General features: G+C 39.1%; 1 long non-coding RNA gene across 1 annotated transcript; it reads left to right on the top strand.

Annotated features, from left to right (window-relative positions):
• The first annotated feature begins 8,995 nt into the window (after positions 1 to 8,995).
• On the top strand, positions 8,996 to 11,214 carry LOC130997795 (uncharacterized). The gene is made up of 4 exons (XR_009093190.1): positions 8,996 to 9,826; positions 9,967 to 10,191; positions 10,288 to 10,792; positions 11,033 to 11,214. It is a non-coding gene; the product is annotated as an uncharacterized LOC130997795 (long non-coding RNA).
• The last annotated feature ends 2,318 nt before the right edge of the window (positions 11,215 to 13,532 follow it).

Raw genomic sequence — 13,532 nt, 5'->3', positions numbered from 1 at the left:
TCAAATTCCCCATTTATCAAAGGGATGTGATGTATACATAACCCTCGTATCATTTCCTGGTAAATTGATTCTCGGAGCATGTTTCTAACAAGCTTTGCATTTCTGCACAAATGTCTTTGCATCCTTGTTGAGTCCCAGCCAATAGAAACCTGCCCTGATAATTTTCCTGGTTAAGTCCCTGTATCCAACATGTTTTCCACAACATCCCCGATTGACCTCTTCCAACGCGAATTGAGCTTCTTCGGGTGTCAAGCATTTCAACAAAGAATGTGTGAAAGATCTTCTGTATAGCTGATCGTTAATGAGGCAATAGTTCTCATATTTGGCAAATCGGGAAGCATCCTTGTCCATGCGCTTTCCCATGCCTATTCTCTTTTGGGCTCGAATACAAGAGTTATGTCCTCGCTCCATCTCTGTTCAACTGCGCTAGCCACTATTGCCAAAAAGTTCGCCTTGTGATTTGCTTCTCTTAGTTCTTGTTGTATTTCCAATCATTTGAATTTCTTTTTAATTTCCTGAATTTTATCATAATAAGCTTTCATTCGCTCCTCTTTGACTCCATATTAACCCAATAACTGCTGCACTACCACCTGTGAATCGATTTTAATCACCACCCACTCAGCTCAAAGTTCGCTTAAAATGTGAGCTGCCTTCAATACAGCCTCATATTCAGCCTCGTTGTTCGATAGCTTGTCCTCAAATTTTATAGCGAATTGGTAGATTTCCCCCTCTGGTGAGGTAATGTATATGCCAACCCTGCAGTCCTCCTTTGTAACTAAATCGTCCACATGCGTTGTCCATGCCCCCCCTCATTGGCCACTGGGTCATCTCTAAGATGAAGTCGGCAAACGCTTGAGCTCTAATGGTCGTGCGAGGCTCAAATTCCACTTCATATTCACCCAACTTTATTGCCCACTTCACCATTTTCCCTGCTAAGTCTAGTCTTCCCAAAATCTGCTTGAATGGAGAGTGGTTCGCACGATAACTTTGTGGGACAGGAAATACGACCATAATTTTCGTGCAGTAATCATTATGGTGTATGCTACTTTTTCGACCTCCGTGTATCTGTACTCTGCCCCTTGAATGATCTTGCTCACAAAATAAACTGACTTTTGATGTCGATTTTTCTCCGTTACCAGCACAGAACTCAGAGACTTTGTCCCCACGGAAATATATAGGTACAATGGCTCGCCTGGTACCGGCTTCGTTAGTACTGGTAATTGTGCTAGATAGATTTTAAGATCTTCGAAAGCTTGCTGGCATTCGTTGCTCCATTCAAAATGATTTCCCTTCCTCAGGATTCGAAAAAAAAGACTTCTTTCTGCCGAGTGTGAAATGAATCTACCCAGTGTCGTTATTCTCTCATTGAGTGTCTAGATTTCTTTAACGTTCCACGGCGCAGTCATGTTCAAGATGGCTTTGACTTTATCCGCGTTGACTTCAATTCCCTCTGATGTAACTCTGTACCCCAAGAACTTCCCCGATTGAACCCAAAAGTGCATTTCGATGGGTTAAGCATGAGTTTATTCTTTCGAATAACCAAGAAAATTTCCTCCAAATCGGTTATGTGTGTGCTGGCCTTGGCGCTTCGCACTAGCATGTCATCGACATAAATTGAGATATTTTTTTTCAACTGGTCTTTGAAGATTCGATCCATCATACGTTGATATGTAGCACCAACATTTTTAAGGCTGTAAGGCATGCTTAGCCATGCGAACACTCCTACGTAGACTGCAAAGGCCGTGTTGATCACATCGTCGGGGTGCATTTTCACTTGATGATACCCCTGATAAACATCCATCATGGATAATAGTTCACAACCTGATGTAGCATCCACTAATTGATCTATTCAGGGTAACGACAGCAATCCTTCGGGCACGCAACGTTAAGATCTCTATAGTGCACGCACATCCGTCACACCCTGATTTTCTATTCTACCATCACCGCGTTAGATACCCAAACAGGATATTGTACCTCTATGATGTGCCCTGCATCCAAGAGCCCTTGCACCTGTTCTCTAATAGCCGCGTCTTTTTCTGCGCTAAAATATCTCATTTTTTGTTTGACGGGTTTAACTTTCGGATTTATATTCAAGCGATGCTCTGCCAAACTTCTGTCAATCCCTTTCAAATCCGTTGTACTGAAAGCGAACACATCAGAATTCCTGAGCAGGCAACTGACCATTTCTTTTTGCAATTCAGGTTTCATCCCTGCCCTAATCTTTGTTGTGTATCCCTATTTATCCGAAAATAATTCGATTACAAGCAAGCATCATTAGTATTAACCAGCGATTGTTTTTTGGTTCCTCGTTTCAACGTCGCGACCTCTCTCTTTTCGGTGCAGTGGCCGTGATTGCTCCCACCTTCCCTCTTTTCATAATATTAGCGCTGTCGAAATATCTTTCCCTCTTTTGTCCTGTGTGTCGAGTTAGGACCCGTACATGGCATTCCTTGGAAGTAGCTTGATCGCCCCAGATTTCCCCAATTCGTCCCCCATTGGTAGGAAATTTCATTTTTAAATAGAGCGTAGAAACAACTGCTTTAAAGGTGTTAAGTGCTGGTCTTCTGAGAATTATATTGTATGAAGGCTTCGGAGTATCAATGATTAGAAATCTAACCATCCTGGTTTTACTTTCATTTATGCACCCCATGGCGATCGGTAATTATATCATCCCTACTGGCATCACCGACTCTCCTGAAAATCCATATATAGGTGCATTCATGGGTTCAATAGTGGCTTCAAGGTCCATAGCCTTCCAGCATTCCAAATACAAGATGTTGACTGCGCTGCCACAATCTATGAATATTTGGTGGATTAAGCAGCCTGCTATCTATGCCGAAAATACAAGCGCATCGTCGTATGGGTATAGGAGGGGCCTGGCATCGTCAAGTCTAAATGAAATGGTGGGTTCTTCCACCGTGCTATTAATCGTCATCACCATTTCGTTATAGTGTCTGGTCTTGACTGTTCTGGCTATTTGTTTCTTTACTCTGTTGGATGTAGGGGCGTCGTTCTCGCCAGTTATCATGTGTACCTCACGCCTGTGCGGCGGTCTGGGGGCAGCTCACGTCTTTGTTCCTCATTAGGTCTACGGCCATTGTCATCCCACCTCTACGCTTGTCGCCCTCTTCTTTCTTATCCATTATGATCCCGATTATTGATATCATTACGCTGTTCTCGGTGTATATTTTTTTGAGGCTCATCAATGAACCTGTCTAGCAAACCCTTTCTGACCAAAATTTCCAGTTGATGCTTGATGTCCACAGTGCTCTGTAAGATGTCCATATGCGTTATAATAATCACACAACGAATCGTTTCTCGCCATCTTTGGATTGCCTTGGGTGTAATTCCATGGGGCTCGAAACTAATGTTCGTCCTTAATGATATGAAAGATGTCATTGATTGGTCTATTCAAAGGAGTTTTCCTGCGCATGTCATCCCCGTTCTCCTCAGGTCGATCATATTGGACGGCCTTAGGTGGATTAATAGGTGTTTCCACGGCCATAGTGGATGCTATGGGCGGCAGTCCTCTGAACGGGACCTTAGGGTATTGTCCGTCATTTTGCTCTGTGCCGTCATTAGCTTTCCTTGATCGGTGCCGATCCGATTCCTCCCGCCGTGTTGCCTTGGCCTCTTCTAGCTGTAAATATCCTAGCAATAGAGCCATGATGTTGCCAAAATCTCGGGGAGGCTTGATTTGTAATGCATCAAAGAATGGCCTCGGCTGTAACCCTTTGACAAATGCATAACCCTTGATTTGTGACTCTGCTTCGGGTACGTCCAATGCTATGATATTGAACCGTGAGGCGTACTCCCTTAATGTTTCGCAGTATCCTTGTCTTATGTCCATTAATGACATGGCTATTTTTCCAGCTTTTCTCGAGCTGGAAAATTATCTCATGAACACCATGTATAAATCTTCGAATGAGTAAATAGATTTTGCTTCAAATTTCGGAATCAGCGCTGGGCAACCCCGGAAAGAGTTGAAGAAAAGATTTGACATTTAATGCCCTCTGTATACTGATGCAACATGACCAGCCCTTCAAATCGTGTCATATGTATCTCCGGATCTGTTGTACCATCGTAGTCCAGCGAGATAGGTTTGTAATTGCGAGGTAACGACTCTGACAAAATTTCCTCAGAGAAGGGTCTGTGGTTAAGCCTAGGTATCTAGCGATTAATATCATTTTCCCTTCATTTTGAAGTAGCTATTTCTTTTCCTGTGCTCATGTGCTGCTTACGACGCTTCTCCTCATGATTCTTAGTCGATGGTTCATCTCGATCTGAATCCTCACTCTGTTCATCTTGGGTTTTTTCTTTTAATATAGTCTCCAGACTTTTAAGCTGGCCTTTCAGGAAAGACACTTTCTCCTTCAGCTTAACATTCTCCTTCTGATTGCCTAAATTAGGTCGCGGAGTAGTTCCACTAGTTGAATCGCCTGTGTCTTCGATTTCCACACTCTGGGTAATACACCTCCAATTCTTCTTTTCCCTTCCCTCATCAGCATTCTCTCCCTTACTGCGCAACTTGTTTTAGAGTGATGTCATCTTCAAGCTATGTTTCTCGTACTGGCATGATAGTAGTTTCCTGTTTCTTCTGAGTTGTCTGATCTTCTATCCGAGGTATTGCCAGGGCCAATGGAGTGAATGGTATCCCCATCATCTGTCACATCAAGGCGTAGTTGAACATAGCCATCATCTCTTCTGTCATTATCACATTGATTAATCCCGGCGCGGGGAAAGAGACCACATTAGCCTGCACAGACGAATCCACTGGTTGCTGTCCGGCTCCCGGTGTTGTTATATTCAGTCCCGGCGGGATGTTGTTACCAGTGGTTGTAAATCCAGGCGGTGTGAGTTCAGAAAAATTAATTCCCTGCGCTGAAGAAATTCTTGGTTTTTTGGACCCGGTGTTTCCTGCTGCGCTGTCAAAATCCTTACTAAGATCCCGATTGAGATCATTGGCATCCATGGCAAGTACCTGAACAAACAAAATTATAAGAACAAGATATGTATATATGTCATAATTATGTCTGCGCTGGAAGGTTATCCTCATCGGAGCATGCTTTAATAATCATATAAGAAGGCCCATAGAAAACCCATAAACAACGACCCATAAGTATATTTTCGGATCAATAGTACGGCATTATGGAGATAGAAAGAAGTTCAAGAGATTCCATCATATGAACACTTATGATTAATCTTCATTTGGATTGGGAAATAAACCCAGAAAAACCCTTTAAGTTGAATTATAATCCTCCAGAATTCCGTAATCATCGATAGACCCGATCGACCTCATCATTTTTGGCGGTGGTAAACAATTTCCAGAGAGAAACAAACGTTAGTAAACAGGTAGGAGAAAAGATTTAATAAATTGGTGTTTTTAGTATTGACTATTATGTCGAAGAAGTGAAATTTAGTGTAGTGTTAATTGTTTACTTTTTTCTAAATATGATCTGGGCCGATCAAGAAATATAAGGAATGTAATACATATTATAATATCAATGTTAATTCCTTAATATTTTACGTTGATTTGTTAAATTTATGTTATTTTAATTCCTAAATCCTGGATTTAGCACTCTTAACTATTTATGAACATGCTGTGAATTCATTGGTCACCAATAGAATGCAAAAGAACACTAGACTCAAGAATATAGATAAGACACATGCCCAAACAAATCATGCCCGAAATGAAAAAACAAACAGAAGGATGAAAAATCATGCTCAGAGTGGAAAATAAACGTAAATCAGCGCATCGCGTTCAAGAACAGAAGAACAAACGTAGGAACAACAAATCATGCCCAAAAATGGAAAAATGGAGCTAAAGAATCCTATCTAATCTCACGCCTTAGCCCAGATTTTCCCACAGACGGCCCCAGTTGGTGAAATAGAAAAGCATCTTAACCCACAATCGAGAAATATAAGCGAGATTTTAACCTGAAGTCCTCCAAATCACTGGAAAAATAGAGAACTAAATTGAAGAACTTGTAGAACACTCTTAACTTGCTCGACCAAATCAGCCATGGAAACATCATTTGTTTAGATGAATTATCATGTCAGACAGCACAGACCTGGTAAAATAAAATTCCCACAAGTAGGAATGAATAAATAATGGTGGAAGACCAACAGCAATCAACAAAAAAAAAATGGCATCTAACTCATACTTAGCATGAAAGATTAGGAGTCTAGCAACTAGAATAAAGTAATAATATAGACCAAAACGAGATCAAGATGTGGTCTCTTCATACCTGATTGTTCACTAAGTCCTTTGGTCATATTTTGATTTTTAGAAGAACATATTTCATTTCCCAATCTAGAATAATTCCATCCAGTTGAATAATTATCTCTACAGCCAGCCTCAACATGAATTCCTACTTCATTCAAAGATTTTACGGTGGATGCACATGCATCAAAGATCCCCTAAGTGTTTGTGTCCTTGTAGGACATATATACTACAATCACTAGGACACATATATTACAAATCCCCTAAGTGTTTGTGTCCTTGTAGGACATATATACTACAATCACTAGGACACATATATTACAATCACTTTGGAGATATACTAATTCAGGAGACAATACCAAGCTAAGATTCGGAATAGGCAAGAACTCTTCGTATATACCCAAAATGTTGAGAACATGAATAATAGACAACCAAAAAAGAGCTATATCATGACAAATACCCAAACCTCTTCTTGATTATCAATCGATTGCGCGATTTCACCAGATCTCTTAAGTATTTGAATCTTAGGTTCATTTGGTTTATCAGCTAACTTTATAACTTTTTTATCAAGTGCAGATGTTTTGTGATTGATTATCAGTTAGTTTAACAAAAATATTACGTGTTTGTACTGGTAGATGCACTAAACTTATCCCAGTGTGAACCATATCCTAAGCCAGTCTTAACAGCAGAGCTTCTGTGAGCATACTGAATCTCATCAAGTTTTCATGATGCCCTATTCCTAGAGTCTACAGTAGATTGCAGACTATTTTATATAGATTGTGATATAGCCAGTCGATCAACAAGCTCAATCGACTAACTCTTCAGCTTGTGAATTTCACTAGTTAGCTACTTATTGTCAGCAGTGCCTGAGCAGAGTTTTCATCAGTGAGAGCTTTAAGCTTCTCTTTACACATTGGCTCAGATATTGCTGACTTTGAGATTGCTTGACCTTCAGCTAACTAAGTCTTTCTTTCAGCTGAGCTATATCGGCTTAGGATGTTTCGTATAACATAATCATTACTTGATAATCATCTAGTATTTTCTCTACTCCTTTCCAGTTTAGGGGATTTCCTTCTGACTCGGAGCTAAGTTATAAAGATGTAGGTCTATGAAAGTAAGCATTAACAAAAGGTTTAGATGATACCTCCGGCTCATCGGGCCCATTGTCATGTCCAACGATGCAGCTATCAGAATTTAGTTCGATGATGTCCTTGATAGTAATAAATCATTGACTGTCGCTGACTGTATAAATTGAGATGATATCGCTTTCGCTGCTGCTTTGTGATTCTGAGTCACCTTCAACTATCATGGTTTTCCTCCTAACATATTTCATCTCCATCTTAGCTTTCATTGTTTTTCTCTCTTTGTGGCTGAGGTCAGGACAATCCACCTTGAAAAACAATCTAGCAAGAATAACAGATAATATGGTATTCTTCCCAAGTTAGTTACATCATTGAAAAACATAGCTTTATCGAGGTTGATGATGTAAGGGTGCTGCTCCATCTGAGTAACATATGGAATTTTTTTACCAAGTTTCTGTTTTCAGCTCTCAATCTACCTGTAAATTCGAAAGGCGTCATGGCTAGAAACGAACCCTTCAGATAGGCGAGAGCACATGACATACCTTTTTGCTCTTTCGAGATTAAAGCAACAATTGCTGTGATTTGTGATCCATGTCGTTGAAAATAAAAGTCCCATTCATTGGAACAAATTGTCTAGTATGAGACATGCGAGGATTTAAGCCGAGAATAAATCTCAGTGTCCTGAACAACATAATAGCACCCTGAAATACATCATGTGGAGCTTAAGATTTTAGAATCCAAACCTAGATTCAACTATTATTAACAATAAGCATGGATAAATAAATTATTCTCTTCAGCGGCCCATCAAAGCCAAAATATTTTTTTCTGGAAGATTTTCATAATCATCTTCTTCCATGACTCTATTTGGGACAATTGCCCTTAAGTAACCGCCAAGCTATATATTAAGAGCAAGTTTGGTAGGTTAGAAGTACCCTATATCCGTTTTGGGGGTAGCCGAAGAAAAGGCGGAAGCCCGGTCAAATTTCACTGTTTGAGCGTGAATTTGGATGAGACCAAGACTCCCATATTAGTTTTCTTGGCTTCTACAGTGATTTCAATTAGAATTTACGGTTCCAAAACTACCCTCTATTTTTTTTATTCAAAATCGAGCAAGCTGAAAATATATGTCTCTCACATTAGGGTTCCATAGCAAGGTGTGGTGAATTTACTCTTGGAAACGCGAGACTCGACAAGGTAATCATCGATCTAACTCATGAAATCAATTTCTCATCACACAATATCACGTTGTATTGTAGATTCGCCAATTCGATTGTTGCTAAAGTAAGGTTTTATTTTCTGATCATGTATGTTAAAATGTGAATTCGATGTATCGATCCAAAACTTGTGATTTCTTTCAGAATCTGGAATGGGCTTTGGTGAAAAATGGTTGCAGTAGTCATTCACTCGATTAAACACAATAGAGGTATTTTCTAATTTCCGTAGCTGGTGTTTAATTTTCATGTCAGCTTTTGTTGAATTGAAAGAGTCTTTGTTGCGAAATTTATGATCTTATATAATTCCTATTCCGATGCCTATGTGCTTCACAATTTTTTGTTGGGGCATGAAATTCAATCTGTGCATTAGATGTCCTGTGTTCTCCTCTGTTATAATTGCTTTGTCAGTGTGTTTGTGTTTTTAAAAAATTTCAGTCACATCTAGCCATCTATATGAGAGTTTCTGTCTACAAATATGCAATTGGTTCTGAATGTTGATAATTCCTATTCATTTGTAATGGTTAATTGGGCCTAGTCGATGGAATGTGTTGTGTACATGACTGCATCTGTTTTTGAATGTTGGTAATTTATATTCGTTGTCAAATCGTATCTGGGTTCAGGAGGTATTTTAGTTTGTGCTGTTTGAATGTGCATATGTGCTTCATCGTTCTTCGCATTTAGACTTATATGAGCATTGCCTATAAATTGCTCTCTCGTATAACGTATGTAAGCTATGCGTTATGAAATGCAGTGTCTCACATATTTGCACTATATAGACAAAAGTTGCGATACCGGTGATGAGAAAAGTTAATGCTTGTGTGTATTTGATAGACAACGGCAGAAACTCCAACTCATAATTGCGCTAGATGGTATAATTAGATATAAACGTCGCAAAGAAAAAAAGCGAAGTCTAGAAGTTGAAAAGTATTCAATGCTTAGCCGGATCCCCGATCAGGTTAAGCACTTGAATAGGCTAACATGTGTTAGTGATACAGACTGCATTATTAATTTAAGAATGGATCGAAATAATTTTGGTAAATTGTGAAATTTACTACTAAAATTGGGTGGGTTGTGTGATGGGAACTATGTGAGTGTGGAAGAGCAAGTTATCGTTTTCTTGTCTGGCTTAGCACATCACAAAAAAAAAAAACAAAGTTGTTAATTTTGATTTTTGGAGATCCGGACAAACCATCTCTTATTACATCCACATAGTGCTAAAGGCCATCATAAATTTACACGTGATATTATTGGTGAAGCCTGAGTCCGTTCCTGATGGTTGCACCGATCCCCATTGGAGATGGTTCAAGGTAAAAAATAGTTATAAAACCATCATTTAATATGCACACAAGTAGCAGTGATATGTAGTTTTTGCAATATGGCAGGATCTTGTTCGAATGCGAAGTATTTGTGATTAGTTATAACTTGATTTTTGAATTGTTACTCGTAGGGTTGTCTAGGTGCCTTAGATGGGAGCTACATTAATGTAACGGTTCCGAGCAGCGATAAGCCCGTTATAGGACCCGGAAAGACCAAATATCCACTAACACCCTTGCCGTCTGTGATAGAGACTTAAAATTTGTACATGTACTGGCCGGCTAGTAGGGTTCGGCAGCAGATTCATGAATACTACGAGATGCCCTCAACCGAGTTCATGGCTTGAAGGTTCCAAAGGGTACCTTAAACTTGTGGCCTGTGTTTTTTAAATACTTGCGTCTTGATTATGTATATGTCTGCATCCAACAGCTATTGTGTTGTGTTTATGTGGTAGGGAACTATTATTTATGCGATAATGGATATGCCAATAGTGAGGGATTTCTAGCTCCATATAAGAAAGTGAGGTACCATTTGCAAGAATGGGGCCCCGCTGCTGCAAAGCCACAAAATGTGCAGGAGTTGTTTAATTTGAGGCACACGAAAGCACGTAATGCAATTGAGCGGGCATTCGAAATCATGAAGATGAGATGGAGTATTCTTATGAGCACTACCTATTACTCGATTAAGATGCAAAATAGATTGATAATGGTGTGTTTCCTCATTAACAACTTTATTCGGTCACAGATAGTAGTGGACCCAATAGAACAAGCCTTTGATACCCTGCCCGTAGTAAACGAATACGATGATGCACACCCTCAAGAGTGTGTAGACACCATTGAATCTTCAGCCGAGTGGAATGTTCATAGGGATGGATCGGCAAACGTTGGCAGAATTACACAGCTCTCTGATCCTTGTACTTGTTTGAATTTTGTAATTGAACAAGCCTTTAACTTACATAGGTGAGGGGATTTGCATTGAATTGAAAGATGCCATGACACTTGTTCTGTTTATTATATAATTATGCATTGAAGTTAATTCTCCCTTTGAGTATATTGATATTTCTTGTACAGACACATCTTAATCATTTTCTATCTGATATGTTGCACAGACCATCTCTTATTACTCAAACATCATATGCTTGTCCCTCACTGGAGTCTGATTTATCTTATTATGTATTTCGATTTTGTGCAGGTTTATAGTTGGTAGACATGTATGAAGACTTTGAAGGGGTCCCTTTAGTCCATGTGGTCGTGGGAAGATGGTGTTGTTGTGCGCGGGAAAACATACACGTAACGCTAGCAGATATTTCTACAAGTGCCCTATTGGTAAGGATCACGTAAAGGTTTTTATATGGGCGGACGAGTACCATTCAAGTGAACCACTGCATTCATTTCTTCCTGCACATATGCATACCTCTCACAATGCGAGTCACACAGCCTGTTAGGTCCCGGGGGTCTCTGATCACTAATTTTATTAGCACAAAAATACCGCAACTAACACGGTGTAATTGTAGTATAAACAGTAATCGGATATCGTATCCACAGGGATTGTAACACGAAATCACTTTATCTATTTCCTACACAAACTTTCACAGTATGCAAGTAAAACGAAATTGAAGGTGACTATTGAACTAAATTAACTAATTAAAACTAAAGAGCATAAAAACTATGACGATTAACTCAAATATAAGAAAAGTCTGACCCTAGGGATGTATTTTCACTAATCAACTATATGCACTCAACCTATTGATTCAATTACCAATTTTAATCCAACCCTGATGAAAGATCACTATGTTAATCACAAGCGTCTCTAACGACCACCTATGAATGTAGATTAATTAATCCCTTTTCGCATTCAAGACTCCAAGGAATACATTAACTCCCAATAGCACATAAAGAATAGCTTCCTATAGCTTCACCTGTCGCAATCAAGACTCAAGGCTAACACTATATCATGCATTCCTGAATCGGCTGAACAATTATCGCATTCAAGACTCAAACTGAACAGCTAGACATGTAAATCATTGATCAGATAATTCACAAGAGAACAGGCACCAGGAATCATGAATCATAAGTTGGAGGGCAAATTGATATCAATAAATCAAAAACACATAATCAATCAGCTATATACAAACCCTAGGTTCAGATTAAAAGAATTAGCCAGACATAATAAAATCAAACATAAACGTAATTAAATTGAAAGCAATTGTAAAAACAAATTATATAAAACCCGTAATAAAACGATTGTAGCGACTTGAATCTTCAATCCTGATCCAAGCCTTGAAAACTGGAAAGCTAAAAAGTTCTAAAGCTATGAAACTGAAATATGAAAGTTGAGAACTGAAAAACTAAAGCCAGGAACCCTAGATAGGTCTAAAGAGGACCTATTTATAGTCTTAGGGTGAAAAACCAAGTTCTAAACCGAAAAGAATTCGAAAAAACGTAAAAACGCGGAAGAAAACAAAACACGCGGACACATCGGCGACCCGTTCGGCGGTCGCCGATTTGGTCGCCGTTTTTCAGCCATTTAACTCATGAAAACGGCGATCGCCGTTTTTCCATTCGGAGGGGAAATTTCCAACAGGGAATTCGGCGACCTGGCCGGCGGTCGCCGTTCTGGTCGCCGTTTTCCCTCTTTAAATCGTCAAAAATCGGCGGTCAACGTCCTTTGACCGCCGAAATGCTCCTTTTCCGTCCCGACTCCAAAATCTTCGTCTTTTCTTGATTTTTGGGCTCGATTCTCTCAAAACTCTTCTCTTCAACATGTTCCTAACATCCCATGCTCCAATATCACTCAATTCTGCATTCAAACAGTCAAAACTACACCCAACCGTGAAATCTCGAAATAATAGCAAATGAACTCCAAACAATAATAAAACGGGTGTAAAATCGACTTAAACTACAGAATATAAACCATAAAAACCATGCAAAATGAGTGTTTATCAACTCCCCCAAACTTAAGATGTTGCTCGTCCTCGAACAACGAGAAGAACAAAACAATAAACACGAATGGGTAAGATGATTGGATCATCGATGCCTCAGAAAAATAAAACTTTTCGAATTCCCTCAAATTCTCAACATATGAACACAATAATCACCAACAAGCATAATCAATGGCAAATTCAACCTTGACATTCCAACAATTGACTCTCAAGATAAAAGTGTTTCACTCAACTCTCAATTGATGGAAAAAGAACGTGTATCACTCATCGAAACTCATGCAATGCAGATTACTTACCATAGGCTTGCCATTCATCTCAAAATCTCCATCGCAAAAAGTGTGACAAGAATAAGATCAAATAGGTCTTTAATTCGGGTTCTAATGTAGGGACATTGGATTAGGTAGGGAAATTTGGCTAAGTGACTCAAAATAAATCGATTAACCAACCTTATGCCTTCACCATTCAAGTATGGAATAAATTCCATCTTCCACCTAACAACATCTCCATAATCATCATAACTCAAGGGATATAATCATCATAAATCACACTAGACATTCTTTTATGCTCTGACTTTTCTCATAACAACAAAGTCGACTATCATGAATTTTTCAATTTAACACGCGACTTTCTCAATCAACTTTCATCACAATTTCTTTCTTTCTTTCTTTTTTTTTTTTTTTTTTTTTCTTTCTAGAGCTTATAAGAATGACTAGAATCATGTTTCTCCCTTATTTCAATCAACCCACAGTAAATGCCAC

Source organism: Salvia miltiorrhiza, chromosome 8, assembly GCF_028751815.1.
Source record: "Salvia miltiorrhiza cultivar Shanhuang (shh) chromosome 8, IMPLAD_Smil_shh, whole genome shotgun sequence".
Lineage (NCBI taxonomy): Eukaryota > Viridiplantae > Streptophyta > Magnoliopsida > Lamiales > Lamiaceae > Salvia > Salvia miltiorrhiza.
The sequence above is the reverse complement of the archived record's forward strand: the minus strand, read 5'-3'. Positions and strand labels throughout refer to the sequence as shown.